Here is a 16,569-nt window from a genome sequence, read left to right as displayed (position 1 = left end):
AGGTGAGGGTCCGAATCTCCGCGGGGAGTTCATTCCAAAGGGCCGGAGCTGCCACAGAGAAGGCCCTCCCCCGGGTAATAGCCAGGTGGCATTGGCTGGTCGATGGCACCCGGAGGAGGCCAACCCTGTGAGATCTAATGGGTCTATTGGAGGTAATTGGCAGCAGGCGGTCTCTCAAGTACCCAGGTCCAATACCATGAAGGGCTTTATAAGTGACGACTAGCGCCTTGAAGCGTATCCGAAGACTGATCGGTAGCCAGTGCAGCTCGCGGAGGATAGGTGTTACGTGGGTGAACCGAGGTACACCCACGATCACTCGCGCGGCTGCATTCTGGACAAGCTGAAGTCTACGAATGCTCTTCAAGGGCTGCCCCATGTAGAGCATGTTGCAGTAGTCCAGTCTAGAGGTCACAAGGGCAAAACCACCAAGCTCAGGGAACATCAAGGACCCCAAAGTTGTCGTCGTCCTCCCCCTCCCCCTCCCCCTCCTCCTCCTCCTCCTCCTCCTCCTCCTCCTCCTCCTCCTCCTCCTCCTTTCTGCAAACCTTACTCAGTTCTAACACTGGTGATGTTCCCTTGTTGGGTCATGAAACATCTGCAAGAAAACCACCAAGCTCAGGGAACATCAAGGACCCCACAGTCCTCCTCCTCCTCCTCCTCCTCCTGCTCCTCCTCCTCCTCCCCCCTGCCCCATCCTCCATCCCACAAACCCTACTCCTTTCTAGCACTGCTATTTCTGGCAACATCTGCAAGAAAACTGCTAAGCTCAGAGAGCACCAAGGACCCCACAGTTCAACCGTGAGCTGCAAACATTCTCTTCTGTTGCTCTTGGCTTTTGTTGGGACAAGGGGTTGACTTAAACCCCTTACAACGGCGGAGGAATCTCTCAAAACACATGCTAGATCAACGCCCTTCAAGGTTGACACCCGTGGGGTGATCATTCATGCAGACCTAGCCTGCTGGTGATTATGTAGCGCTGGGACTACCTGGATCCCCGATTCCATCATGGTTTTTAAAAGGCCATGAAGTTCATTTGCTGAGTTGAAATAAGGATGCTCTCCCTTGGCTCCTGGGCCGTTGTTCTGGGCCTCTGTGGTGCTCCAGTCCTCGACTTACGAACACAATTGAGCCCAAGATTTCTGTTGCCAAGCGAGGCAATCATTAAAGTGATTTCCCCCTCCCCATTTTACGACCTTTCTTGCCGCCCTTGCTGAGTGAATCACTGCAGCTGTTCAGCGAGTGACACGTTTGTTAAGTGAATCCAGCCTCCCCACTGACTTTGCTCATCAGAAGGTTGCGGAAGGGGTTTGCGTGAACATTGCCACCGTCATAAATATGAATCGGTCTCCAAGCGGCTGCATTTTGGTTCCCCGCGGCCACGGGGCGATGCGGGGACGGTCGTAAGAGTGAAAAACAGGCATGAGTTGCTTTTCCCAGCACTGTCATAACTTCGGACAAACTGTTGTAAGTCGAGGACTGCCTGTTTGGCCCCACAATTCCTCACGGGAAGCAGGATCAATTGCAAACGGTGTGCTTGTAAGCATGATGATGTGCCTCTGAGCATCCCCAGGGCAATTTAGCCTGATTGCAACAACTCTCTTGAGAATTTATTTTGTTTAAACTGTTTCGCGATTGTTTTATCAACACGGGCCTTCCAATAAATAGCCACTTTTCATAGTCAATTGCCTTCTGCCTTCTGATGGTGGTGGTGGGGGGACCCAAACATGGCCTTACCTTCAAGCCTTCAGGAGGGCTTCCTCCCACCCTGTCTATGAAGATACTCAGTTCTCCAGTTCTCGCGGTTGTCCCAAAGGTGCTTTATTTTTCAAGAGGCAACTGGAGATTCTGGTTTTTCTCTGAAGACGTTTCAGCCACAGCTGAAGAAGCTTCTTGGATGAGAAGTGAGACGTTTTCAAAGAAGAACCAACAAACTCCAGTTGTCTCTTGAAAAAGCACCTTTGGCCTCTCCCACCCTGTCTATGGAGATTCTTAGTCCTCCAGGGCACGGTTGCCCCAGAGGGGCAGTGTGTGTGTGTCTGTATCTCTGTGTCTGGGTGTGTATGTGTGTAATACATATTAGAGCCGAGGTGGTGCAGTGGCTAGGGTGCAGTACTGCAGGCCACTTCAGCTGACTGTTATCTGCAGTTCAGCGGTTCAAATCTCACCGGCTCAAGGTTGACTCAGCCTTCCATCCTTCTGAGGTGGGTGAAATGAGGACCCAGACTGTGTGGGGGCGATATGCTGACTCTGTAAACGGCTTAGAGAGGGCTGAAAGCCCTATGAAGCGGTATATAAGTCTAACTGCTATTGCTATTGCTATATTATTATCTTACAGATAAAAAAGTCTACGGAGATTCTCAGTCCTCCAGGTTACGGTTGCCCCAGAGTTGATTTTTTCTTTTTTCTTTTTTTTGTGTTAAAATGTTCTTATTTTCCATTTTTCATTTTCATACAGTCAGTTCAGTTCAGTTCAGTTTATTGTATTTATATGCTGCCCTTTTCCCCCCGAAGGGGACTCAGGGCGGCTCACAACTCGAACCGGGGAAGGGGGATACAGACAAAAAAATTAAAAAACAACAAGCATAACAATATATCATTTAAAACTCACAACAGTCATACCCTTCGAGACGGGGGCAACAGCTCTTTAGCCCCAGGCCTGTCGGAACAGCCAGGTTTTGAGGGCTTTGCGGAAGGCCTGGAGGGTGGTGAGGGTTCGAATCTCCACGGGGAGTTCGTTCCAGAGGGTCGGAGCAGCCACAGAGAAGGCTCTCCTCCGGGTAGTCGCCAGTCGACACTGGCCGGCGGATGGAATTCGGAGGAGGCCTAATCTGTGGGATCTAATCGGTCTGTTGGAGGTAATTGGCAGCAGGCGGTTTCTCAAGTACCCAGGTCCAATACCATGAATACACATATATACTGTGCATAACCGGGGCCATACAACATTAAACAATAATCACAGCAGTTCCTCTTGTCAGCAATACCCCCGGAAATATAAATAAAATAAAATTCAAACTCAAACTCAAATAGAAACCCAATATACCTCTTCCGCTCTCCGTACACCTCTTTCTTCCGCCCCCCTCCAACTTTCTATCTTCCCTAGAGTTGCTTTTTTCAAGAGATGACTGGGCTTTCTGGTTTTCTTCCGAAGATGTTTCGCTTCTCATCCAAGAAGCTTCTTCAGCTCTGACTGGATAGCGGGGAGCCAGACCTGAAGAAGCTTCTTGGATGAGAAGCAAAATGCCCTCAAAAGAAAAACCAGAAAATGCGGTTGTCTCTTGAAAAAAAAGCACCTTTGGCCCCTACCATCCTGTTCTGCTGGGGGTTGAAATCCAACCTTTTGTAAAAACAGCTCGTCCCTTTGAATAATTTAAACAAATCCAACCTTGTGTGCCAAGACTAGGGGAGATCGCACTGAATCTTCTGGAGGAGAATGGCTTTAAGGGTTAGGTTGATGAAAAGCAGATGGACGTAAGGCTGAGCTGGGATCTTTCGTATCCTCATGGCACATGGCACATTTTGGTGGTGGAATTTGGGCATTTTTCCTGCAGAATAGAATAGAGTAACAGAGTTGGAAGGGACCTTGGAGGCCTTCTAGTCCAACCCCCTGCTTAGGCAGGAAACCCTGCACCACTTCAGACAGATGGTTATCCAACTTCATCTTGAAAACTTCCAATGTTGCAGCATTCACAACTTCTGGAGGCAACTTCTGTTCCACTGATTAATTGTTCTCACTGTCAGGAAATTCCTCCTCAGTTCTAAGTTGCTTCTCTCCTTGATTAGTTTCCACCCATTGCTTCTTGTCCTGCCTTCAGGTGCTTTGGAGAATAGTTTGACTACCTCTTCTTTCTTCATTGGTATTGTGCTAGACTGGGCTTTTATAATCTCAGGCAAGTTTTTGGGGAATTCAACCTCACCCTGCCAAAGTCAACCTGGAGATGTGATTACCATTAGTCCACGACTTACAACAGCTCGTTTAGTGACCAAAGTTTCCACTACACTGCAAAAAGGGACTTATAACCATTTTTCACACTTACCACCATTGCCTTTGCTTGTCAGAAGATCGCAAAAAGACATCACGTGATCCCGGGGGACACTACGACTGTCATAAATATGATGGCCACGTTTTCGTCCTCCAGAGCCTTCAGGGACCTTGAGGCTTCCCTGAAGGCTCCGGAGGACGAAAAACGGCCCTACGAACAAACCGGAAGTCCATTCCCGAACTTCCGGTTCGCCCATAGGGCTGGTTTTTTGTGCTCCGGATGCTTCAGGGAAGTTCCTGAAGCCTCCGGAGGGGCCAGGGGAGGCTGTTTTTGCCCTCCTGAGGCTCTTATAAAGCCTCTGGAGCCTGGGGAGGGTGAAAAATGGCTTTAAAAAACTCAGCTGGCCTCGCGTGCCCTGACAAATGGCTCTGTGTGCCACCTGTGGCATGCGTGCCACAGGTTCGCCATCCCGGGTGTAGGGCCTCCTGCTTGGATGTGTGGTGGTGGGTGGACTTGATCACCTACAAGATCCCTCCCAACCCTGTTAATCTAACCAGAAGCAACCTAGATAGAAAGAGGAAATTTCTGACAGTTAGAACAATTAAATCAGTGGGACAGAAGTTGCTTTCAGAAGTCGTGGGGGTTCCATCACTGGAGGTTTTTAAGAAGAGAATAGACAGTCATTGGTATGAAATGCTATAGCGGTGATGGCAAACCTTTTTCTTATGGCATGGCAAAATGGCACATGTGCTATTGCGCATGCACACGTGCCCAACATCAATTAAATCCCCACCCACCTATGCATGCGTGCGGCCCCCATGAATGTGTGCACGACTTCTCCCCAGGTTCCGGAGGCTTATCTGAAGCCTAGTGATGGAAAAAACGGTCTCCTCTGGCCTTCCGGAAGGGCGAAAAAATCAGCTGGCCGGCGCACGCACCAGCCAATATGGCTCCATGTGCCACCTGTGGCATGCATGGCATACGTTCCCCATCACGGTGCTGTAGGGTCTCCTGCTTGAGCAAAGGATTGCACTAGATCAGTGGTGAAATTCAAAAGAAATCATGACCAGTTCTGTAGGCATGGCTTGGTGGTCGTGGCAGGGGAAGGATACTGTAAAATCTCTATTTCCTCCCAATCAGGTGGAACTTAGGAGGCAGAGAATAGATGAGGGCGAGGCCAGCCAGAGGTGGTATTTGCCGGTTCGCCGAACTACTCAATTTTTCCGCTACCGGTTCTCTAGAACCGGTCAGAACCTGCTGGATTTCACCCCTGGGCTAGGTGACCTATGAAGTCCCTTCCGACTCTGTCAATATTGTATTGTATTGTACTGTATTGTATTATTTGTATGCCGCCCTTCTCCGGGAGGACTCAGAGCGGCGAACAATTCAAGGGGGGGGGGAAAGGGGGAACATAAAAGACAAAATACAAATAATAAAAGTAGACAACAGTCGCACAACCATACATGTCGAGAGGGGAGGGAACTCATCACCCCCCAGGCCTGCCGGCAAAGCCAGGTTTTGACGGCTTTTCGGAAGGCCTGGAGAGAGGTGAGGGTCCGAATCCCTGCGGGGAGTTCATTCCAGAGGGCCGGAGCTGCCACAGAGAAGGCCCTCCCCCGGGTAATAGCCAGGTGGCATTGGCTGGTAGATGGCACCCGGAGGAGGCCAGCCCTGTGAGATCTAATGGGTCTGTGGGAGGTAATTGGCAGCAGGCGGTCTCTCAAGTACCCAGATCCAATACCATGAAGGGCTTTATAAGTTACGAATATGCTTAAATTTTTAATTTGAATCGTCTGAAGGGCTCCCAGGGTGTGAGCTGAAGGCTGCATCTGCTTCCTCTGGCTCTCTTGAACATCACTTTCTCAGAAGTGTGAAAACATGCGCTAGAAAAAGTAACAGTCACCCTTCTTATTTTATTTTCCTTCCCTCCCTTTCCTTTCTTCCGCTTGCAAACGCCGAGGTTTGCAATTGCTCAATCTGCCAAATTCAGTCCGTTTCCAATAAAAAAAAGAGCCCTTGGGTTGTTGTTTTTTTCCTTCCTGTCTTGGTGCTGTTGAAATCCGGGACAGGCACATCCAGCATCGCTCTTGAGCGGCTGCAAAAAACGTTAGGGAAAATCTTCCTTTCTTTACCTCCGCTAGAAGCACTGCCAGATTCAAATAAAACCGGTAAAATTAGATTATAAAAGTCTAGCATGTGGTAAGAAGGACAGGTAGTTCCCGACTTGCAGGAATTTGTTTAGTGACAAGGAGGTAGAACCGTCCTAAAAAAAAGGGACTTATGATCCCTTTTCACAGTTACAACCTTCGTGGGATCCCCAGGATCATCTTCTTGTCTGTCACTGGATGTTGGCGATCCTATTTTTATCAACAGCCGCACAAAAGACGGCTTAGATTTTGAAGTCGCAATGTTCTTTTTTTAGCAATAGCAATAGCAATAGCAGTTAGACTTATATACCGCTTCATAGGGCTTTCAGCCCTCTCTAAGCAGTTTACAGAGTCAGCATATTGCCCCCAACAACAATCCGGGTCCTCATTTTACCCACCTCGGAAGGATGGAAGGATGAGTCAACCCTGAGCCGGTGGGATTTGAACAGCCGAACTGCAGAACTGCAGTCAGCTGAAGTAGCCTGCGGTGCTGCATTTAACCACTGCGCCACCTCGGCTTTTTGCTTGGACCTCATTTCCCTTCAATCTTTCCCTGGAGGATTAAACGAAGGATGGCGTATTTTTCCAGGTGTCGCATCCCATGTCCACAATAGTCTAATTTTCACTTTTAAATGACTGGTGATTTCCCTTGGCTTTCCCAGGTGGCTCATCCTCTCCTCCTTTGTGATTTTGTCAACCCAACTTATACGTAACAGCTGTCTGTAAATCCACATTTCGAATGCTTCTAGTTCCTTCAAGTGGCTTTCCGTCAGAGACCAACTCTCTACTCCGGAGATTGATTTTCAGCCTGAGGCTTATGTTGAAGACTTTTTTCATTTGGAAGAATGCTGTTCGAGCTTTCTCAATCCTTGTCTTGACTTCACTGATCGTGTCCCAGCTTCCTTGTATATTAGAACTGAGATACATGATCCCCATGATCCCGTGATCAAAATCCAGATGCTTGCCAACTGGTTCAAGGAGCCGAGGTGGCGCAGTGGTTAAATGCAGCACTGCAGGCTACTTCAGCTGACTGCAGTTCTGCAGTTCGGCTGTTCAAATCTCACCGGTTCAAGGTTGACTCAGCCTTCCATCCTTCCGAGGTGGGTAAAATGAGGACCCAGACTGTGGGGGCAATATATGCTGACTCTGTAAACCGCTTAGAGAGGGCTGAAAGCCCTATGAAAGCGGTATATAAGTCTAACTGCTATTGCTATGATCCCGTGATCAAAATCCAGATGCTTGCCATCCGGTTCATACTCATGACTGTTGCAGTGTCCCAAGGTCATGCAACCTTCTGACAAGCAATGTGGCTGGGGAAGCCCGATTCACTTATCCACCATATTGCTAACTTTATCCAGTGCAAGGATTAACTTCACCACTGTGGCAAAAGAAAGGTCGTAAAATGGAGCAAAACTCACCAAATGTCTCACATAACAACGGAAATGTTGGGCTCAATTGTGGTCATAAGCGAAGGACTGCCTGTACAGGCGGTTCTCGACTTACAATAGTTTGTTTTGTAAGTTGGCCATGCTGAGTTGGCCATGCTGAGTTGGCCATGCTGAGTTGGCCATGCTGAGTTGGCCATGTTGAGTTGGCCATGTTGAGTTGGCCATGTTGAGTTGGCCATGCTGAGTTGGCCATGCTGAGTTGGCCATGCTGAGTTGGCCATGCTGAGTTGGCCATGCTGAGTTGACCATGTTGAGTTGGCCATGTTGAGTTGGCCATGTTGAGTTGGCCATGGCAAGATGGCTGTGGCAAGTTCTCCCTTTCCCCAAAGCAACCCCCGTGTTGGGACATTCTTGGGAAACCATGGTAGCTGAGAAGGACAAAAAAGAGTAAACATTGAAGGAAAGAGGGCAATTTGGACATATTAACCGAGAAAGCCTTTTGAGGTGTCACTCTCTGGAGTGAGGAGCTTCTGAAAGAAGCTTCATACCAGCTGCCTGGCTGTTGCGGTTATTTTGCTTGGATTTTAAGAAGCCAATATACCAGCCGGAGACTAAAGAAAATACTTGATGAGGGCAAACTCCACCTTGCCATTCACGTCTACAATTTGTTTCAGGTTAAACCAGATTAACACTTGATTTCTCAAGGGGCATAGTTCTCATTGGTTAATCATTATTCCCATGACAGCTAGAGGAAATCCGTTTTCGAGGCCATAAATACCCTGATTATCTACTGTACGGAGAGAAGGCACAAGGACATAAAGGTAGGAAACAGCAAAGGAGGGTCATCTGTAGGCGGGGAAAATCTCCAGATCCCAGTCAGCGGTAATGTAGTTTCTCACGAGACCTTTTCAGAATAGTTCTCCCTTTGCAAATGACTTCAATAACAAAGATTTAGTTACCAAAATCTGGCACGGTATGATTCAGGCTGAAAAATTAAATGAGTTCTATTTCCTTTGAAATAATTTGAGCGATCATGTGCACTCCTCTGACAGCCAGAGTGAAGTTATTGTGGAGGTATTACTTTCACTATTACAACCTGTCTCAGTTTAGGGACTTGTTCACATCCTACTTGGTTTCCCTGAAAATAAGACCTCCCCAGATAATAGGCCCAATCGGGCTTTTGAGCACATGCACTAAAATAAATCCTCTCCTGAAAATAAGCCCTTCCCGAAAATATTGCAACACAGCAGCAGCCATGAAGTGACCACACTCCCCGTCTCCTGCACCTCAAAAATAATAAGACCTCCCCAAAAATAAGGCCAAGTGCTTATTTGGGGGGGGGGTTCAAAAGAAAATAAGACCCTGTCTTATTTTCGGAGGAACACAGTAGGGCAATGTTGTTCCACCTTAGCAGCTTTTAAGATGGGTGGATTTAAACTCTCAGAATTTCCCAGTTATTCTGGGAGCTGGTTCACCCCTCTTAAATTTCCCTGGATTGAAAACATCGCCCAGGAGATGTCATGTGAAGCGCAGATGTTCAACCTTGGCATGTTTAAGAACTAATGACTCCCAGAATTCACCAGGCAGCCATGTTTTAAGGGGGTGGGGGTGGACTTTAACTCAGCATGCTGGTGGGGAATTCTGGGAATTGAAGTCCACCGGTCTTAAACTTGCCAAGGTTGGAAATCCGTTGATTTACATGGCGTTTCCAGGACAGGGATTTCAACTTGTACAACTTTAAGAGGAATGGACCAACTCCCAGAATGGTTGGGGAATTCTGGGAGTTGAAGACCTCAACTCCATACTGGATGGGGAATTCTGGGAGTTGAAGTCCGCAAGTCTCAAAAGTTGCCAAGGATGGACATCCCTGATGTAAACCCACATTTTCTGTTGGGCTACAAATGTTCAGCTGGAGACTTCCTCCAAACAGCCATGATGTGAACCACAGAAAAAGGTCTCCAATGCAGTAGAATAAATTATTGCACAGCCTTTTAACTTCTGGAGTTAAAGACCTCCTCCTCAACTCTGTTGTGAGCTCAACATGAGCCAAAGAGCCCCTTTGAACTGTTGGCTGCAGTTTGTAACCCCAACAGCTGGAGGAGATCCCTGTAACATAGAAACTAACCTGAAAGGTCTTTTTCAGACAGCTTCCCTCAGTCTGGGGAATAGTTGGCTGGGGATATTGGGGTCTGTAGTCCCAGCATCTCTCAAACACCCTCTGGGAGGCTGTGATTACCCTGAAGTATGCTCAGTCTACTGTTCTTCAGTGATGGCAAGGCACATTTCTCCCCTCTGCTATTAAGAATAGAATAGAATAGAATAATAGAGTTGGAAGGGGCCTTGGAGGACTTCTAGTCCAACCCCTTGCCTAGGCAGGAAATCCTACACCACTTCAGACAAATGCTTATCCAATCTCATCTTAAAAACTTCCAGTGCTGGAGCATTCACAACTTCTGGAGGCAACTTATGTTCCACTGATTAATTGTTCTAACTGTCAGGAAATTTCTCCTTAGTTCTAAGTTGCTTCTCTCCTTGATTAGTTTCCACCCATTGATTTTTGTCCTACCCTCAGGTGCTTTGGATAATAGTTTGACTACCTCTTCTTTCTTCATTGGTATTGTGCTAGACTGGGCTTTTATAATCTCATTTTTTTCAAAATTTCCCGAGCTTCTTGAGTTGTTTTACCCTTGAGTATTCTCATCCATGCAATCCTTCCCAAGCTCTCTCTAAGTTTATTGAAATTAGCTCTCTTAAGTCCAAGACCCTAGTTTGACTTTGTTCTACTACTTGTGTTTGCATAATGTTGAATTCCAATATTGCATTAAAAACAAGAGGGGTTCCCCCCCCCTCCATTTATGACCCAAACCTCTCCTTGACCTACTTTTTCAGTTGCAGGTTTTAATGGAGCTTTTTCAACAAAGTTTTATCAACGCCTTTAATAAATTATACAATACAGGAAAAATACAGTCAGCCTGGTTGCTTTATAAATCACCCCGGTCTAATTTATTGCACAAATGATAAAGCCTGATTTGTATTTTTAACGTCTTTCCTTCCCCGCCTTGGAATTTACAGGGCTGGTGGTGAAGCTGCCCTTGCAGGTGGCAAAAAGCGATGGCTGAAACATGTGGTTGGGAGGAAGCAGCTGCCGGTCCCCAGCTGTTCTCGGCGCCAATAGAAGAGAATTTTTGTAGCGCAAGATTAAATGGTGGAGTCTTTTTGCTTGTCACTCAAGAAGCTTCTTCAGCTCTGAAGAAGCTTCTGGGATGAGAAGCAAAATATCTTCAACAAGCAAAGCCCAGTTGCCTTTTGAACAAACCTCCTGTAGGGAAATCTCATGATCCGAATCATTGAGACTCTCCATAGACATGTGGGATCCTTGGTCCTCTCTGAGCTTCGTGGGGGAATCTACCCATTCTTTAATTTTAAGTCTTTATCACAAGAGAACAAATCAAGATTGTTAAATGTCTACTGAATCACAAAAGCAAAGAATACTAATGGATGCCTCTGGTTGATAGCTGGATTAGTTGCACTGGTTACCGATCGGTCTCCGGATACGCTTCAAGGTGCTAGTCGTAACTTATAAATCCCTTCATGGTATTGGATCTGGGTACTTGAGAGACCGCCTGCTGCCAATTACCTCCCACAGACCCATTAGATCTCACAGGGTTGGCCTCCTCCGGGTGCCGTCTACCAGCCAATGCCACCTGGCTATTACCCGGGGGAGGGCCTTCTCTGTGGCAGCTCCAGCCCTCTGGAATGAACTCCCCGCAGGGATTCGGACCCTCACCTCTCTCCAGGCCTTCTGAAAAGCTGTCAAAACCTGGCTTTGCCGGCAGGCCTGGGGGTGATGAGTTCCCTCCCCTCTCGACATGTATGGTTGTGCGACTGTTGTCTACTTTTATTATTTATATTTTGTTTTTATGTTCCTCTTTTTCCCCTTGAATTGTTCGCCGCCCTGAGTTCTCCCGGAGAAGGGCGGCATACAAATAATAAAATTCTATTCTATTCTATTCTATTCTATTCTATTCTATTCTATTCTATCCTATCCTAGCCTAGCTTAGTTTAGCTTAGCTTAACTTAATTTAGCTTAGCTTAGCTTAGTTTATTGTCATTGCACATTGTATAACAAAATTAAATGCCAGCTTCAGTGTACATTATAACTATAAAAATAAAAAACACAAGCACACATCCTTCGCATTCTATATAATTAAAATTGAAAACCCCTGACATTGCTTTAATGTTGCACCACACCGTAGAATTCAATATAGTTACTGCCCTGGGATCGAAGCTGTTTTTCAGCCTATTTCTCCTTGTTTTTATTATCCTGTACCGTCTGCCAGATGGTAATAGTTTAAAAAAAAGGGCGCCTGGGATGAGATGGATCTTTAAGATTAGCAAAATGGCCCAGTCAGAGACAGAGATGGGATGGGGTTTTTTTGAGGGGGGGGGGAGAAACATGGTCTCATTCTTGGAAAATGAACATCTTTAAGACTAGCCGTTGAGGTATATTCCTACCAGGTAGCTCAATTAAGACTGTGTACACTTGTCCAGGAATTCCATCTGCTTTTTAGGGAGTCAGAAAAATGACTTTGTGGCTACACCTGTTTTCTATTGACCTACCTACCTGGGAGAATTGGTTAATGTGTATCCCATTACTCATTTGTGTTTTAAAGAGAAAAGTTTTGAAAGAGTAGTGTGCTTTTTCAAAATCCTTCAAACATCAAGAGAGACGCTCTCTAAAAAGGCCACAATACATAGAAAGAAGACTGGCAAAAATGTTTAGCAATCTGTTCTGACCCCCTCCTCCGTCCAAGCTGAGACAATCTTAACTAGAATGTCCTTTAATAGCAAGACCAAAATCTCGGTGGCTGAAAGCCAAGCAAACAAACAGATAAGGACCTTGGCAGCAACTCAGACAAAACTTGGCAGCAATCCAGCCTGCCAAGTTAGTTACAACAGTTCTCTTTAGTCAATGCGTTGACTTCTGCAAGAGGGGCGTGCACAAGCAGTCTTTTTTATAGTCTGGAGTGGAGCCTAATGGCCACCAGCTGAGCACAATTACCTCCTGTAATTGCATAATTGTTCCTGACGCCTAGTAGCTCTTCGATGGTGTGCATCCAGGAATAACTCACTGCTGGCTTCTGGATCACTCTCCCTTGTCTCCTCCCCACTGGTCCAAGGCTCAGGCACCACCTGGTGGCCAACCAGTCTCTCTGCACCCTGCTCGGAGTCGGAACCCTGTCCAGGGTCCTCCACATCCTCCAGAGCCGACTCATAGGGCCCCTCGCTGTCGGAGTCTGGTGGCAGCTCCAACGGCTCCTGCTGGGCCACAACAGGAATCTATCTGCCAAATGCTGGAAATGCAAGCAGTCCCCTCAGATGTGGTGGACATGCATTAAAGCAAGAAAATATTGGGAGAAAATACATAGCTGGCTGGAAAAGATTATTAAATAGAATATAGATCTGAAACCAGAAGTATGTTTTTTTGGCATAATGCCGGAGGGTTATGGTCAACCTGGTGGCCAATATTTAATTTTACATATACTAACAGCAGCAAGGATCATATTTGCAAAATACTGGAAAAATGAGACCACTCCACCGGATGAAGATGTCATTTGAAAAATGAGGAGGTGATAAGATGCCCTGGGTAAGCAAAGGGCAATTATCAAAGCCATTAAAAAGCAAAAGTTAGAATATTTTGGACATGTGATGCGGCACCCAGAAAAATACAGCATCCTTCACTTAATCCTCCAGGGAAAGATTGAAGGCAAAGGAGATCCAGGCAGAAGAAGAACATCATGGTTTCAAAACCTAAGGGACCGGTTTGGATAAAACTCAGCAGCACTTTTTCATGCGGCTGTTGACAAAAATAGGATCGTCAACGTCCAGAGACGGATATGACACAAGAAGAAGAATTAGGAAGATTCTCCTTTATTCCAGGTTGGCTCTCTCCTCGATTAGTTTCTACACATTGCTTCTCGTCTTGCCTTCATGTCACTCCTAATCATATGATTTTGGGAAAAAAATAATAATTTGGAGGTTTAGATGTTGCTTGTAGACCCAGAGGAGTTTATACACTTTATGTGCTTCGTTTTGGGTTCTTAACCCTTTCCGCTTGAGGTGAAATATTTTGTTCAGAGGAAACTTTGAAGCCGAGACGATGAACAGGAAGTGGAGCAAACGTCGTGTGCTAAATTTGGAGACCCGTGCGCGCCGGCCTTCAACGCATTTGAAAACCAGCCCGGCGTTTCTCAACTTTAGCAACTTGGAAGTTGCATGGACTTCAACTCCCAGAATTCCCTGTGCTGACTGGGGAGTTCTGGGAGCCGAAGTCCAGGCAGATGAAAGTCGCTAAGTTTGAGAAACATTGGCTCATTCATTTGACTTCCCAAGGCTTTTGGTGAACTGAGCCTTAGATCTGGATAGAAGGGTAGAAGTAAGAAGGCTTACAGATTGTACAGTCTGTTTAATGACCATTTGTAGTTACAATGATGCTGAAAAAAAGTGGCTTACGGCCGTTTTTCACACTCACAACTATTACCGCATCCCCATGGTCATGTGATCAAAATTCGGACACTTGGCAACTGACTTATATTTATGACAGTCGTGGTGTCCTGGAGTCATGTGATTCCCTTTTAAAAATTATGGATGTTTTGATGGCTCTGGTACATGCAAACAGAGTCCATCTCTTATTCCCTTTTTGCTTTCTTTTGTTGTTGGTGAAATACTCCAGAAATTACACAAGACTTGATTTTTATTTTTTTGATGCAAAGAGCTATAATTACAAGCTTTTGACAATCATAAAATTTGCCAATCATTAAACTATAGGCAAGGTTCAAAAGAGCAATGCAGGAGAAAGGAAGTTTGAGGACTTTGTAACCGTTCAAAATAAGACAGCAAAAACCTAAGTAACATTTTTCTCGGCTTTTCCTCTTTCTGTTTTTGAGGTTCGTCCAAAAACAAATCAAGGTGATACAAGCTTCCCTCTTTTGTCCCCCAGAATGATCATCACGACGAGCTTAGTAAGGTAGGTTGCCTAAGGATCAGGGGTGAGATCCAGCAGGTTCTGACAGGTTCTGGTGAACCGGTAGCAGAAATTTTGAGTAGTTGGGAGAACCAGTAGCGGAAATGTTGAGTAGTTGGGAGAACTGGCAAATGCCACCTCTGGCTGGCCCCAGAGTGGGGAGGGAATGGGGATTTTGCAGTATCCTTCCCCTGCCACACCCACCAAGCCACACCCGCAGAACCGGTAGTAAAAAAAAAATGAATTTCACCACTGCTAAGGGGTAATACATATATCACATTTTACATCTACTTGGGTAGTTTAAGGCCAAACTGTAGTTTGAGAAAGCTGAAGAACCCCAGTTGAGGAAAACTTGTCTGAACTTATTAGCCCACAGATAATATGGGTTCCACACTAAAATAAAATTATGTATACATTGCCTGGGTTCACACATGATACCTTTTTCCACCCTGGGACCATTGTTGAGAAACGTAAAGTCCATAGGCCTGAAATATAGACTATAGCAATAGCAATAGCAGTTAGACTTATATACCGCTTCATAGGGCTTTCAGCCCTCTCTAAGCGGTTTACAGAGTCAGCATATCGCCCCCCACAGTCTGGGTCCTCATTTCACCCACCTCGGAAGGATGGAAGGCTGAGTCAACCTTGAGCCGGTGAGATTTGAACAGCCGAACTGCAGATAGCAGTCAGCTGAAGTGGCCTGCAGTACTGTACTCTAACCACTGCGCCACCTTGGCTCTCTCTTGACTACCATTAAACCTAGGATTGGAGAGGACTCTTCTAAGCCACCATGAGGTCAAGTGCCGGCAAATCAGGAGAATCAGGCAGTTCAAATGAATGTAAAGATTTATTGCAAGCTTAAGCTCTCTGCAAGAATCTGACCAACTAACAGTCAAGAGAAATGAGCGGGAGATAAGAAAGGCATTCCAAGTGGGCTGGATTTAGATATCTTGCAGGCACTCAGGGCCTAAGCATCTCCCACAGATGGTTTTCTGAACATGTTATGGGACCCGTCATGTTTATGATCGATCACATGGTAGGAATTAAAGCTTTGTGACTCTTTTCAGTGAACAATAGCTAAGAAAAACAGGTTAAGGGTAACTTGGGATCTTGCTGTTAAAAAAAAAAATTGCATATCACAGCAAAGTCCAAGTTTGGAGTTTATCTCCTTGATTGGGCTGGTTTTCTATGGACACTTTTCCCCTCCAGGTTTATCTTATTTGGTTCTTGGAAGCGAATCAGGCCAGGATGATTTGCTGTTTGTTTAGATTAGAACATCAACATCCTAATTTTGGGAAACGGTCAAAGTTTGTTCTTGGCGGGATATCAAGACGAGTGTCTGCAAGAAGTTGTGCTGGAGGAGTTCAATTCCTTTTCTTGTCCTCGGGTCTTAAACTGCAGCCTGCTGGATTTACTCTTTCCCCCTCGAATTTCTGGGTTGGTTTTAAAAAAAAAATAGTTTTTATTAAACATTTTCAAGTTTAAAAAGCACAGGAAAAAAGAAAAACAAAAACAAATATCAAACAGATAAAAACACAAGCAATATAGCAATGTAATATAACTTTACAGCTTTCTGTACAAGCAGATAAATATTTTGCGTTTGGAGTTTGCAGTTCAATGATGGCCTTCTCTTAGTTTTCAATAATTCTAATGATAATGTGATAATTTAAGAGCCGAGGTGGTGCAGTGGTTAGGGTGCAGCACTGCAGGCCACTTTAGCTGACTGTGATCTGCAGTTCAGTGGTTCAAATCTCACCGGCTCAAGGTCGACTCAGCCTCCCATCCTTCCGAGGTGGGTGAAATAAGGACCCAGGCCACTTCAGCTGACTGTTATCTGCAGTTCAGCGGTTCTAATCTCACCGGCTCAAGGTCGACTCAGCCTTCCATCCTTCCGAGGTGGGTGAAATGAGGACCCGGACTGTGGGGGCAAGTTGCTGACTCAATTTGCTAAAAAAATTTGTAAACCGCTTAGAGAGGGCTGAAAGCCCTATGAAGCGGTATATAAGTCTAATAGGTAAATAAATAAATAA

The sequence above is a fragment of the Thamnophis sirtalis genome, unplaced genomic scaffold (genome assembly GCF_051295495.1).
Source record: "Thamnophis sirtalis isolate CommonGarterSnake01/CBP01778 unplaced genomic scaffold, rThaSir2_p1.2 scaffold_14, whole genome shotgun sequence".
NCBI classification, from domain to species: domain Eukaryota; kingdom Metazoa; phylum Chordata; class Lepidosauria; order Squamata; family Natricidae; genus Thamnophis; species Thamnophis sirtalis.
The sequence above is the reverse complement of the archived record's forward strand: the minus strand, read 5'-3'. Positions refer to the sequence as shown.